At 44.0% G+C, this 15,701-nt stretch overlaps 1 long non-coding RNA gene across 3 annotated transcripts; it reads left to right on the forward strand.

The window, feature by feature from the left end:
- The first annotated feature begins 934 nt into the window (after nucleotides 1–934).
- LOC109737903 (uncharacterized) lies at nucleotides 935–4,482 on the forward strand. Of its 3 annotated transcripts, none has more exons than XR_006669686.2 (3): nucleotides 935–1,550; nucleotides 1,635–2,502; nucleotides 3,931–4,482. It is a non-coding gene; the product is annotated as an uncharacterized lncRNA (long non-coding RNA). The 3 variants fall into 3 exon arrangements; XR_006669687.2 differs by having other exon boundaries at nucleotides 935–1,521; XR_012202185.1 differs by lacking the exon at nucleotides 3,931–4,482 and adding an exon at nucleotides 2,599–2,791 and having other exon boundaries at nucleotides 935–2,502.
- Nucleotides 4,483–15,701: the final 11,219 nt, after the last annotated feature.

Consider the following 15,701-nt stretch of genomic DNA (forward strand, 5'->3'; position numbering starts at 1 on the left):
AGTTTTTCCTATGAACAAAAATCTGAATTTTTAGTCCACAAAATTGTTCCAACAAAACTAATAGCAACTACTCATAGGGATACATAGAGGCCATAGAAAGCATTCAAACTACTTAGAACACTAAGAATTGAACATGCAAGCACATCTACAGCAGCACCAAGAGTAGCTATTTATTCAGTATAAACCACTAAAACAAAAACTAATTGGACAAATGATGGAGTCACAATCCCCCGAAACAGTTTCGGAAATGGAGCTTCGAGCAAAGAGATCGAAAATGGCAGCAAAATGAGCAAGAACTCGGGAGAGCGAACAAGGGTGAATTTTTTCTGGAGGTAGGTGACAATGTGGGACGAAGAGATAAGTGAGGGGGCCCACGTGGGGACCACAACCCCCCAGGGCGCGCCAGGGGGTGCTGGCGCGCCCAGGTGGGTTGTGCCCACCTGGTGCACCTCCCTCTGGTAATTTTTGCATCAAAAATTATTAAATATTCAGGAAAAATTCATATAAAATCTTCAGGGCATACTGAGAACTTTTATTTTTGGGTCATTTTTTTATTGCACTGGAAATCTATTATATATAAAAAGTGCTTTACGGGCTATCAGAAAAAAGATAAACACCTACAAAATCCCATAATAATTAGAAACATCTGTCCGTTAATCTGGTAGCCTTGGAAACAATTGTTAATATTAGCCGATGGATGTTCGTAAACAATTCCATACGAAAAAAGGTTAAGAAAAAGGTTAAGAAAATAAACCTCCTCACGTTAAAAAGAGTCCACACACCTCCTATAAAAAAGAGTACATACACCTCCTCACGTTAAAAAAGGAGTCCACACATTTTCTATAAAAAAAGAGTCCACAAACCTTACGTGACCCAATTCAGGCAAAAAAAAATTATTAACAAAAGAAGGTACCCACAAATTGGATCTAAAAAAGAGCCTAGCACCTAGGGTAAAAATAGTGCGCCCGCATAACACCTAATCTATCATCTCCATGCTCTCGCGGCGGCGAAAGCCGGGCGATGAAGTCGCCGGCGAGATGGATTAAGCCTCTCCTTGGGCTAATCATGTGCCCTCAACTTCAAGCCATATATAGCTCCTCCCCCCTGATGCCTCCTCTCTGTTGTTGACGTCTTCTGCACTATGATGGGTGGCAGGGTACAAGGCGTACAGATCTCAAGGGAAGATGAATGCCTCACTTCACCGTGGGCTCTGGTGGTTGAAGCGCAAGTTGATCCGACAATATCTGACTCACGTATGTCGTGCTGATTGATTTTTTGAAGGTAAGCACCCGTCCAATTTTTGGATCGCGGATGTATGATAAATCAATCCATATATTCCAAAGAAAGGGAAGGAAGAGGATAAAGTGGTTACAAAGTACATCCACGTGAACCCAATCTGAAGCCAAGGCGTAAACCTTGCCCTGTTCCATAGTAGCCGGACACAGGCTCAAGCCTCAGGAGGATCACCGGGCCTCCATACTGTTTGCAGATCAACATGCATGCAACATATGTAAGAGAGAGGTGGGCAGTCCAAATGTTGATAATTTCAAGTAGGTATTAGGCCATCAACAGTTGTAAGAATCTCCATCGAATATATTCAGCTGTAGACTAAGAATCTATATTTTGTTGATCAGATAAGTTACATCAGATGCATAATGTATTAGGCCCCCGACAGCCGTCAGGATCTCCAAAACAGCGAGGTGAGGTCTCAGGGATTGGGGCAAGAACACATAAGCTGGCCAAGCAAAGGAAGCTCAGTAACATATTCATACGGTCATTGGACTGCTACCTTATTATTTCTGGTATAAGCACTAATCTATGTGTAAGCTATGTACTCTTTTTGCTACTTTGCCGTGCACCTACAAGCTGAATGTGCTCTATTCCTCGATCCTATATCTGTGGTTAGCTAAATATCATCATTGGTTTTAGTTCTGTTCTCCTTACAATTAGCATTTGGAATGGTGCATATAATATTATTCAGAACAATGTCAATTAATGTTAGAAACTTATTTGTCACTAGCTAGCGGTTTTAGTTCTGCCTTCGCCATTACAAATAATCGATGAAAGGGATTTTCTTTCATTTTTTATGTATGTGCAATATCGCTAATTAAGCTAACTATGCATACATAGTAATCTATTAATTATTTGTCTCTTGCTGGACCGATATGTTAACTCTTCTGGACAATGGTGCAAGTACATTATGTAGAAAAAATAGGTACATTGCATAACATATGTATATCTAAATATCAAAGAAAACCTAACATATCTCAGGCACCATGTGGTGTCTCATTGGTTACTTTTGTTAATTCTTTTATTAGCTCTGAAGCTGGATGATGGATTACCCAGCAGATACTTTTTTGCCATGGATCAGATGGTATGTACCCACAATCCGGAAGCATGTTGATTACTTCCTAACATTGGCTGGATGCACACGTACTGACGTACAAGAGGACTTGATGGAATCTTACCGGATGGAAAAACGCCCACAAGCAACACATGCACGTGAGTGGATTTGATTACAAAAGAATCATTTAGTGATTTACACTAACGTAGAATACCTAAATACACTCCTAATCGGTGATTGTTTTAATGGCACAGCTGGACAGGAAACCACACATCGTGGTTAATTCCAGCATGATCCATCTCACGTTGTCCATGTAGGTGTAGTTGGGATGTGTTCTTTTTTTATGGATTTGTTGGGATGTGTTCTAACTCTTCTTACTTTGTAGCTTGCATATGATTTTTCAAACCATATTACCTCAATATGAAATTTAAGATTTGTGGTTTGGAAGTAGAATATTACAATTAGGACTAATTGTATTGGTAGATGTATTTTCTTTGAAATAAAACAATATATCAGTACTAGAAATTTATGATGTGATGGTTCATGTACAGGCTGACCCATTGTTTAGGTGACTTCAGCCTTCCGGATTTGAGTTAGGAAAAGGACATGATTGTCCTGTTGGATTCGGGATCACCATGAGTGATTAATCAAAATGCAATACGGATAACCATAAGAAATATGTTACTACAAAAATCAGAAACATCTATCAGTTTATTTAACAGAGTAAAGTTTTATGGCCATTAAATAGGATATATATAAGTGAACAAAATTTACCTACCAATGCCATTATAATCGTCATAGCACCAACGTGTTTTATTTGGCATTTTTTTAAAAGGTGTATCTATACGGCTGTCAAAAGAGATGGGTCAACTAAAAAAAGATGGGCCTATATCGCTACACTTTTGCCTTGCCCTAGAGGTTATCTGATCTATACTGCTACGAGTCAAAGACGACGGACGTCGTCAAGTTGGGCTCTATGCTATGAAAAAATTGATCCACACAGGTGTAGCTCAAATTCATGTGTATGCGTTATAATTGATCCTTATAGGTTATGTTAGCTTGGTGCAGGATTTCATCATGAAAGAATTAAATCTAGCTTGCTTCGTCGTCTTGCTGGTAGTACTACATATGCCTGTGTGTGTGTGTGTGTGTGGGGGGGGGGGGGGGGGGGGGGGGAGGTGGGGAGATGCCAAAAGAGGTCGCAGGTAAGCATGCTTCTCCTCTTCCAAATCCCTCCACAATCAAACTTAAACACTGATAATGAGCCTATATATGTTCCACACGATTGTAGAGAAACGACTGTTTAAACAAGCACTGATGCTACATATATGTTCCACACATATACCTAAGCCCTGACTCCTATGAAGGAGCGTAGTGTTTTTCTTTAGACCAAATGATTTATTTAATCGTTAATCCATGACTAATTCTGCTGCAACCTTACTCTTGATTGATTTTATAATATACAAAAATTCCAATTGCCGTATCCGTCATAATGTCACATTGTTCTTAATTCAGACATTTTCAGGGATGTAGTTAAACACAAGCAGTGATAGTAACATTGTGCAATTACCTTTGTGGTCTGGTAGGTGCGCGCTTATCCGCGGTTCAGTTGACATTCTAGGGTACAAAATAAAGGCCATAGAGCACACTCACTTGATCAGTGTATTCAGCAAGATACTCCTAGAGTCCCAATACGCCAGCCTACAGGAGGAAATGCCAACAATTGGTACCACAAGACAATGGGGTACGATAACGAAGCAAGAATCGGCTGTGAAGCAAGCAACAACATGGTGGAGAAACGAGCTCCTGGATTTTCTGGCCAAGCACATCAACTGACTCGTCATCATACTTCGTCAACCTAACGCAAACCCTCAATTTCTTAACGTTTGGCATGTATTTTTCTAGCATTAGATCGAAACCGTGGTCTTCGAGAACTATTGTAAAAGAAACTTTTGTTCTGTTACGATACTACTTAATGAAAAGTTAGGAGAATGATGTTTTGCTAAACTTAGGATTTTTAATAATTAGTTACATGTCGAACATTAATTAATTATATTGGTAGTTTGCTACAATCGTACATGCACAAGAAAAGGTTAAGCAAAAAGAATAATATGAAAGAGACATGAAAAGGAAAAAAAGGGACATGTAGGTCGAAGAATGTTGCTGTTGTCCAGGATAACCACGACTCGGCCGCCTCGAGAGGGAACAGCGATGAGGCGTCTGGCTCGCGCGCTTGGGGACGACAAGGTTGCCAGAATCCTCATACTCAAGCTGGATGGGAGGGTAGTAAGAGGCAGAACGGAGGAGGGGTTCTCGGGGGAGAGCGGAGCGCGAGGGCGCGCTTCAGCGCTTGCGTCGGTAGGGAGATCCGCAGCGGCCGCGGTGGCCGCGGCCGCGGCGGCATCGACAGAGTCGGCATCGGCCTTGGGAGAAGGAGGAGGGGAAACCATCGCTCTGATACCAAACTGAGCTGTGAACTCTCGCACTCTATTGCCATAACTGAGTGTTGTTACATATAGATCGAGACCCCTACATGCAGGGCACATCTCGTGGAGGTGGCGATGGACTAGGATAGTCCTGAAGACTAGGCCTACCTAGTCACAACAGACTAAGAGATAAACATCAACTACTAGAGTACATGTACAATGAACGTGACAGTTTCAACACCATGCTGGCTGCCGGAGACGAGCTCCATGCCCACATCACCTGCACGGACGCCGACAACAACGACAATGTACAGATCGATGATCTCGCCTCCCTCCTTTCGCAGCGGTTCCTCGGGCCCTGCTACACATCTGTCACCATTTAACGGCCCAGGAAATAGAGGAGGCGTACGAGGAGCCAAACCAGCCGCCGGTTACCCTGTGGCCGCACCAGTGATTCGAGTTGCGGGGGTGCTTACAGCTGAGGATGAGCAGGCTCAGCCGCTAAGGGAAACAAATCAAGGGAAACTCATGGGAGCTTAAGATTTACCAGCGGTACAAGACGGACCTCATCCGGTGGCAGCAAAGCTGGAGTGAGCGGAGAGGAGAAGGACAGGAGAAAGGGGATCGGGGCATCGGGCAAGAACACATGTCAGCGTGTGAAGGTGTGAGTCAGAGAGAAAATTTCCTTTATTTCCGAAGCATAGTGAGAGAAGATGTGTGCGCACTGTGTGCATCTGCTTGAGCATGTTGGGCTATGATTCAATTTTTTAGAATACAAAAAGTTTAATTTTTTAATACAAGAAAAACTACTAACTAGCTATGATTTACACAAAATTATAGTGCATATACGTGCATTTAGATATAATTTTTCATGCAAACATATAGTATACAATCATATACTATAAAAAATTCGGGTGCCAGTGCTACTCCCCAAAAGTGAATTATATTTCCAACATGTACAAAGTTACTATGGTTCGACGTGCCTGTTTGGAAACATAAGCTCTCATTTCGTGATGAGCCACACCCGCACTAAAAACATGATCACTCGGCCACATGTCGCTCGCAAATGATTCGAAGCGAACGTGACATTTTGATATTTCCAAAATATGAAGAAGGAATTCCACTTATGCTCAGAATCACTACTTCACGATCAACCGACAAAGAGGTCAAATATTGATTTATTTTGACCAACCTTTGTTACATACTCTTGCGTTTGGTAAAAAGGTCTTGTATTCGTAAATGCCAACACATTTGGTCCCAAATGTATTTTTAGAAGAAATTAAAAAAATCATATTGTTAAACTTGCTAAAGTTGTAGCCCGCGCATCGAGCGGGCCACTTTGCTAGTTCAGTAAACAGACAAAACATGACATTTATTTATTAACTAATAAAAACAGAAAATAAAGAGTTGGGACAGAAGATAGTGCTTACTAAATTCATCAACTTCATACCGTTCAAAAATGATCCATTAATAAGGTTGATCAGGTCTTATTAACAACCACTTTCGATTAGTATGAAACCGAAGAACTTTCGTAAATCACTAAGTTACCTCAATGGTTATATGCATTTCCCCAACAATAAGTATTTCATTTTTTACAGTAGGTAAAGGTATTTGAAAACTTCCAATAGTGATTGTCGGAGATTTTTCAATAATATTAATACCATTCACTTGGAATTGTTTCTTCGGAAAGTGCACTGTATGCTCATTACCATTGATATGAAAAGTGACCTTGCTTTTATTGCAATCAATAACAACCCCTGCAGTATTCAAGAAGGGTCTACCAAGGATAATCGACATGTTGTCGTCCTCAGGCATCTCAAGTATAACAAAGTCACTCAAAATAGTAACATTAGCAACAACAACAGGCACATCCTCACAAATACCGATAGGTATGGCAGTTGATTTGTCAGCCATTTGCAAAGATATTCCGGTAGGTGTGAGTTTATTCAAGTCAAGTCTTTTATATAAAGAGAAACGCATAACACTAACACCAGCTCCTAAATCACACAAAGCAGTTTTCACATAATTCTTTTTGATAGAGCAAGGTATAGTTGGTATTCCCGGATCTCCAAGTTTTTTAGGTACTCCATCTTTAAAAGTATAATTAGCAAGCATGGTGGAGATTTCAGCTTCCGGTATTTTTCTCTTATTAGTGATGATGTCTTTCATATACTTTGCATAAGGTGGCATTTTCAAGATATCAGTCAAGCGAGTACGCAAAAAGACTTGCCTTAGCATTTCAGCAAAGCGTTCAAATTCTTCATCATCATTCTTTTTAGTTGACTTGGGTGGAAAAGGCATAGGCTTTTGAACCCACGGTTCTCTTTCTTTACTGTGTTTCCTAGCCACAAAGTCTCTTTTGTCATATCTTTTAATTTTAGGTTGTGGGTTATCAAGATCAACTCGTGGTTCTATCTCAACATCATTATCTGGTTCTTTTTCATTGGGTTGAGAGTCTTCATGAACCTCATCATTATCTTTTTCATTATCACTAGGTGAGTGTTCATTACCAGACTGAGTTTCAGCATCAGAGATAGAAGTTTCATTTTCATTATCAGGAGGTTTTTCTATTTCACGTTCACTAGAAGTATGCAAAGTCCTATCATTTTTCTTCTTCTTTTTCTTCTTAGAAGGACCGGGTGCACTAGTGTTATTTCTTTGTGAATCTTGTCCTATTCTTTTTGGGTGTCCCTCAGGATAAAGTGGTTCCTGAGTCATTTTACATCCTCTAGTTGCAACTCTAACAGCAAAGTCATGCATATTATGATTCATTTCATCTAGTAATTATCTTTGTGATTTAGCAACTTGTTCTAACTGAGTTTGAACCATAGAGGCATGTTTTCCAACACCTCTAACATCATTTCATATTCTAAATAACAAGTCACTCAAGCGAGCAATCATATCAGAATTATATTTCAATTGTTTCATAACATTTGCATTGAAGTGATCTTGTTTTCTAATGTAGTTTCCAAACTCATAAAAGCATTGACTAGGATGCATATTGTGAGGATTACCATTCTCATTGGAATTCATAAGATAATTTACCTCTACCACCTTAGGCAATGGTGGTGTATTAAGCCCATGTATTTCTTCAATAGGAGGTAAATTTTTAACGTCTTCAGCTTTAATACCTTTTTCCTTCATAGATTTATTTGCCTCTTGCATATCTTCAGGACTGAGATATAATATACCCCTCTTCTTCGGAGTGGGTTTAGGCGGTGGTTCAGGAATAGTACAATCATCATAATTTTTCAATATGTTATTCAATAATTCTTCAGCTTGTCCAACAGTTCATTCCCTGAAAACACAACCAGCACAACTATCTAGGAAGTCCCTAGAAGCATCGGTTAGTCCATTATAGAAGATATCAAGTATTTCATTTTTCTTAAGAGGGTGATCAGGAAAAGCATTAAGTAACTGGAGAAGCCTCCCCCAAGCTTGTGGGAGACTCTCTTCTTTAGTTTGAACAAATTTAAATATTTCCTGTAAGGCAGCTTGTTTCATATGAGCAAGAAAATATTTTTCAGAGAAGTAATAAATCATATCCTGGGGACTACGCACACAACCAGGAGCAAGAGTATTGTACCAAGCTTTAGCATCACCCTTTAATGAGAAAGGAAATAATCTGAGTATAAAGTAATAGCGAGTTTTCTCATCATGAGTAAAAAGGGTGGCTATATCATTCGGCATAGTAAGATGTGCCACAACAGTTTCAGTTTCATAACCATGGAAAGGATCAGATTCAACCAAAGTAATTAACTCTGGGTCGACATAGAATTCATAATCCTTATCATCAATACAGATAGGTGAAGTAGCAAACTTAGGATCACATTTCATTCTAGCATTCAGAGATTTTTCTTTATACTTGCATAGTAATTTCTCTAGATCATCTCTATCATTGCAAGCAAGAATATCTCTAGTTGCTTCTTCACTCATAACATAACCTTTCGGTACCTTAGGCAATTCATATCTAGGAAGGCTAGTTCTAGCAGGTGTTTCAGGAGATTCAATTTCAAGCTCATCATCAGATTCAACAACATCATGTTGTATAACTCTAGCAATTTGTTTATCAAGAAAGTCACCAAGTGGCACATCATCATTAGCAAGCAAGGTACTGGCATCATCATAAGCATCATCCATAGTAGAGGTAGCATCATCAATAATTTGTGACATATCAGAGATAGCATGTGGTGGTGTTGCAAATTTACTCATAACAGAAGGTGAATCTAAAGCAGAACTGGATGGCAGTTTCTTACCTCCCCTCGTACTTGAGGGAAATATCTTCGGTTTAGAATCCTTCAGATTCTTCATATTGATAATATGATAATAATCCCAAGTGACTCAAGAAATATAGCTATGCTCCCTGGCAACGGCGCCAGAAAAAGGTCTTGATAACCCACAAGTATAGGGGATCACAATAGTTTTCGAGGGTAAGTATTTAACCCAAATTTATAGATTCGACACAAGGGGAGCCAAAGAATATTTGAAGGTATTAGCAGCTGAGTTGTCAATTCAACCACACCTGGAGATTAATTATCTACAGCAACTAATCAGTAGCACAATAATATGATAGTTTTGATAGTAGTGACAGCAGCAACGGTAACAGTAATAGTGATAGCAGTAATTTTGTAGCAAGTGTAACAGTGATGATAGCAGTAGTAACGCAGCAAAAACAATAAGGATAAATTCGTAGGCATTGGATCGGTGACTTGTTGGATGATATTCATCATGAGACAGTTATAACCTAGGGCGATACGGCACTAGCTCCAGTTCATCGATATAATATAGGCATGTATTCCGTAAATAGTCATATGTGCTTTATTAAAAGAACTTGCATGACATCTTTTGTCCTACCCTCCCGTGGCAGCTGGGTCCATATTGGAAACTAAGGGATATTAAGGCCTCCTTTTAATAGAGAACCAGAACAAAGCATTAACACATAGTGAATACATGAACTCCTCAAACTACGGTCATCACCGGGAGTGGGCTAGGTTGTTGTCACTCCGGGGTTGCCGGATCATAACACGTAGTAGGTGACTATAACTTGCAACATCGGATCTAAAACATGGATATAATGATGAATTCATAAACGGTTCAGATCTGAGTTCATGGCACCCGGGCCCAAAGTGACAAGCATTAAGCATAGCAAAGTCATAGCAACATCAATCTAAGAACATAGTGAATACTAGGGATCAAGCCCTAACAAAACTAACTCGATTACATGACGAATCTCATCCAACTCCTCACCGACTAGCGAGCCTATGAAGGAATTACTCACTCCTGATGGGGAGCATCATGGAATTGGTGATGGAGAAGGGTTGGTGATGACGAAGAACGAAGATCCCCCTCTCTAGAGCCCCAAATGGACTCCAGATCTGCCCTCCCTAGGAAGAACAGGGCGTGGCGATGGCTCCGTCTCGTGGATCGCAATAATTCTTTCTCCCTTGATTTTTTCTGGAAATATGTGATTTTATAGTATCAGGGGGGTCATCAGCGGGGCCACCAGGTGGGTACAACCCACCTGGGCGTGCTAGGAGAGGGGGCGCACCCTGGTGGGTTGTGCCCAACCAGGGGCCCCTCTCTGGTGGGTCCTGGCTCCAAAAATTACTGCGTCAGTCCGGGGTTTCGTTCCATTCCGAGAACTTTTATTTCTGCACAAAAACAGCACCATGGTAGTTCTGCTGAAAACAGCGTCAGTCCGGGGTTAGGTTCATCCAAATCATGCAAATTAGAGTCCAAAACAAGAGGAAAAGCGTGAGAAAAAGTAGATATGTTGGAGACGTATCAGGGGCCGGGGGAGGGGCGTGGGAGAGATAGCACGACACATGAGAGAGGTCTAGAGAGAGAGACGAATATGATGCCACGGCAAGAGATTCCCTTGAGTGTGTAAATGCAAGGGGGGAGGGGATAGAGGCACGAGGAGAATTTTTTTTTGTGTGGTGTCTGTGTTGGTATGTGTGGGTGTGAGAAGATAACGAGACCTGGGGGCAGAGGGTGTGTCACCGCGTGAGGTCCGTTGCGCCGAGGCGAGGCCCTTGGTTTGGTTCTGTCCTGCGCCACATTGGTCAGCTCGTGACGCATTTAGGGAGACCCATGGATGACTAGTCGTACAAGACAAAGATAGAAGATTCGTGAAGGACTTTGTGTCCACTGACAAAGCCAGCTAGGATTTGTAACCCTAGGTCCTCGGACTAAGGTAACCCCTTATCTCTGATATTACTATTCATCCAACCTAACTTTAAGGGGCATCCTACATAATGCTCTGCTAGAATCATACTCGTCGATTCGGAAGAGAGGTGTGAGACAATGCGTGAGAGACAGGCCTAAAGATAATGTGCGTACAGCAGACATGTAGGTAGGTCTATGTATATAGAAATGGGTCGATGGGGATTGTGCGTGTGTATGCTTGTGAGAGGAAGAGTGCTTGTGATAAAGGTTAGTGAAAATAGTCGTAAATGGTTAGGAGAGGGAGGGAGGGTTATATCGAGAGCATGTCTGCGAGAAAGACACCTCGGGAGAGAGTGTGTGAGCATGTGTGAGAGACCACCGATGGAGAGTGAAACTACACGTAAAATACTGATGCACAAATTGATTAAAGATATAAATTGTATCCAAATACTAGGATGGGGTCATGATATTTGCAATTCACGTAAGGAACGGTCATTGATCCATCAGACATCTAGATTCTATCGAATTTGAGCATGTCTATCTTATTATTCGACATAATTGATCCACATAGTTAGTATTTTGAACTCCAGACAATGCATCGCTTTAGCAATCGAATATAAATGTGAGTATAGTTCATGTTGTGTGTGTAAAGCACATTATACATACGGAAGTTACACAATGAACATTATAAATCGCTAGCTATTAACTAGCATACAGTTGAATTCAACTTAAGGTGGTTTAAAAAATTCGAATTCAACATGAAGTCCATTCAATTATTTGAATTCGATATCATGGCATTTGTAAATCATACCTAAATTATGGGGGCACCAATCTTTGCTCTGCTTTTGTACATAATAGCATATATAGTCGTGTACAAAATAGATTCAAATTTAGCTCCTCCATTCCAAAATAATCGTAGTTATAGGATTTTCAAGTGTCAAAATTTCAAAAAGAAGTGGATAATTTAATGAGGTTTTCAAACCTACAGGGTCAAATTTAATGTTGTCTATTTAGGTCAATCCTCAAAGTTCAAGAGTACTCTAAACGTGAATGCTTCTGTTTCAAAATTTCGAACGAAGTGCCAAAAGAGCCTCTACTCGCCCGAAACCGCGTGAGACCAATGTTTGGTAGAAGGAAATTACTTTTCTAACTCCGACCCGTGAAACCTACTGACCCGATGTCCAAAGGTCTAAACAGGGGTAGGTTTGTAGCTTCTTCTAGACGCCACGCAACCATCTCCGAAAAACATTCATACACAATGGCCGCCTAAGCACACCTGCGCGTGACCGAAATCACTCCCGCCCACTATTTGGGACACCGGGGATTACCATCCTACCCCCGACCCGCAGAAGGTCCGAAATTTAAGAGGGGGGCAAAGTTTGTACTTTCCCCAAATTTCAAACAAGCGCGTCCCATCTGTTCAAAAAAGCCAAAAACAAGCGCGTCCCACACCGAAACATGGTTCTCCCTTAGCTCCCCCTCCCCGTCCGATTCCCCATTCGTACTCCGTGGGCGCCAAAACTACCTCTCCACCAGCCGTGAAACCCCGACGTCCACCATCCGCCACCCCATCCCACCTATCAACCGTCGCCTTCCTCTATCACGCCAGCCGATACCCCGACATCGTCGTCCACCGCAACCTCAACCGCAACGCCCTCCACGGCTAGTAGTTGAAGCCAAGCCCGAGCTGTCCGTACACGAGCCAGTTCAACCACGCCGTCCTGCGCCTCACCACTGCCGCTCCAACTTCGCCACCGTCCACCGCACCAGAGCTGTTCCTTCTACGCCGTCCTTTGCCGCGTCGGATCTGCTTCCCCTCCGCCGACATACGGCCACGGCAACACAGTCAACAATTTGTCCATGGATTCGTCCAAGGATGCACCCTCCTCCAAAACATCGGTTCCCCCGGCAAAAAGAAGAACATCGGCGTGACATATGAAGGACACAACACTGGCAACCGGAAATGGTAGTCCTCTTCCCTTATTCGCGCAAATCTTACGTGTCTGCTTGCACGGTATTCATCCCACAGAAGACAATAGTTGACCGCTTCTTCTTGATACTAGATGTTCCTAGTAACTCGCGATGCACAAGGTTTCTCCTCATATACTATTTCACCTTAGCTAGAGGTCCGTTGCCCCCTGGATTTCAATTCCTGGTCAGTTGATTCCCAATTAACGGAAGCATTCCATGGCGCAATAGGCGCTACTCCGCCTATTACGCCGGGGAAGCAACGCCTCGGTGTGTATCTTAGGGGAGTGTGGGGCCTAGAGCTGCTGGCGCCCGATCTGGAGGTCGGCCGAGATTAAAGGGATAGCCTGGGGGTGCTGCGAAGCACGGCGGTGGTGTGAGGTCGAGGGGAGGGTGTCGGGGGAAATCGACACCTATGGAATCCCTGGGATCCGTTCTACGGTTGGCAGGCGCGGGGTTGTGCAAAGAGTGGGTCTGACAGGAAGCAAACGGATCGTTTACCCAGGTTCGGGCCACGAAGATGCTAATACCCTAGTCCTGCTTTGGTGGATGTATTTGAGTGTTCTTGTGTTCTTGAGCTAGCTACGGGGTGCGATTAGCCCAAAAGATCCGAATCCTCCTCCTGGTCGCCTCGGGCCTCCTTTTATAGGAAAAAGGGGTTGCCACAGTGGCACACAGGAGTTGAAAGGTCTACAGTCGATGAGTCTATCCTCTAGCACCGCCGGACAAACACATTTAATGCGCTGCCGACGTGCCCCTCTTGCTTTATCGGGGACGGCAAGGAAGCACGTCCCAGCTGTCGCCTCCTCGCCTGGCTTCGACACGCGTCCGAGCTGACGAGGCATCGTGGCGCCACGTTGGCTGGCTGCTAGGCTGGCACGGTGGTCGAGTCTTCACCAAGATCTGCATGCCACCATGCAGGTGATTGCTGGGTCGGTCGTGGAGGCCGCTCGTCGCCACGCAGGTGCCTGCTCAGCTGGTTGAGCTGGCAGCTGCATGGGGACGGCGGTGGAGCCTTGGCAGACACGGGCCTGGCCGCGGCCCCGTAGGTGTCTTCGGCAAGGGCCTTGCCGTGGCATCGTGGTCTTCCCCGGCAAGCGTCTTGCCGGGGGTCTCGCAGATTTCCTCGGCTAGGATCCCGCCGAGGATCATCGTCTTCTGGTCCTTATCTGATCTCGTGTGTTTATGATCTTGACGAAGATCTGCATGCCACCACGGAGGTGCCTCCCGAGCCCCGGTCGCAATGTGGTTGTTGGAAACCCTTGGGCTCAAGGGTGGAGTGCCCCGCTGGCGTCGGGCAAGTTGCCCCGGCAAGGCTCTTGCTAGGGCCGCGGAGGCCGCCCCGGCAAGGGTCTTGTCAGGGGAGTCCACCTCGCCCCTTTGATCTTTTGTGTTCCTTGTTCTTGGCATTGCCTCTGGTCGCCTTGTGCTCCGGCTCCCCTCTTTTGCGCTGCTCAGTGTGGCCGTGGGCGTGGCTCTGACTGCCCGTGCACAACTAAAGGGTAAAAAAGGAGTGCCCCTACTTTTGTACACCGACAGGAGCCCCCGGGCTTGGGCCACACATAAGCGCGACATGTTGTTGGGCCAGGCCCAGAACGGTGCGCGGGTAGGCGGGGCGGATTTTTACCGAATAACTTCTTCATCCGCTGGACTTCCCCATGACCCGCGTTGAACGCGCGACATGAGGGGGGGGGGTCGTGCGTGACGTGGGGGTCATGCGTGGGGCGGTTCCCGCATGCATGCGTCACATCACAGTAAATGGTAAAGAGGCGGCCTGCGCCTTTCCCATAAAAAGGAATAACCGCAGGCGCGCTGCTCATTTACCCTCTGCTCTTTCTCCAATCTCGGAATCGCCGTCCCCTTCTTCCTCCCTCTCAGGTTCTTGCCTTTGCTCGCCGCCGTGCCTTCGTCGTCATTCATCCTTCGCCTCTCGCAGCCGCCATGTGTAACACCCACGATGCGGCTATATCTCCCACGTGTCGAGGCACGACTTAGAGGCATAACCGCATTGTGGTTTAGTCGCAAGAAGGGTCATCTTCACACAATCCCATGTAATGAACAAGAATGGGATAAAGAGTTGGCTTACAATCGCCACTTCACACAATACATGGATAAAAACATACATCATTCAAGCTACACACATAGGTCCGACTACGGAATCAAAATAAAAGAAGACAACCCAACTGCTAGATCCCTGATCGTCCCAACTGGGCTCCACTACTGATCAACATGAAAAGAAACAACACACCGAACACGATCTTCATCGAGCTCCCACTTGAGCTCAGTTGCGGCACCTGCACTGGTATCCCTGGCACCTGCAACTGTTTGGAAGTATCTGTGAGTCACGAGGACTCAACAATCTCACACCCGCGAGATCAAGACTATTTAAGCTTATAAGAAAGAATGGGGTAAAGAGGTGGAGCTGCAGCAAGCACTAGCATATATGGTGGCTAACATACGAAAATAAGAGCGAGAAGAGAAGCAACGGAACGGTCGTGAACTAGCAATGATCAAGAAGTGATCCTGAACTCCTACTTACGTCAAACATAACACAAGAACCGTGTTCACTTCCCGGACTCCGCCGAGAAGAGACCATCACGGCTACACACGCGGTTGATGCATTTTAATTAGGGTCAAGTGTCAAGTTCTCTACAACCAGATATTAACAAATTCCCATCTGCCACATAACCGCGGGCACGGCTCTCGAAAGTTAAACCCTGCAGGGGTGTCCCAACTTAGCCCATTAGAAGCTCTCACGGTCAACGAAGGATAAACCTTCTCCCGGGAAGACCCGA

Source organism: Aegilops tauschii, chromosome 2, assembly GCF_002575655.3.
Source record: "Aegilops tauschii subsp. strangulata cultivar AL8/78 chromosome 2, Aet v6.0, whole genome shotgun sequence".
Taxonomy (NCBI): domain Eukaryota; kingdom Viridiplantae; phylum Streptophyta; class Magnoliopsida; order Poales; family Poaceae; genus Aegilops; species Aegilops tauschii.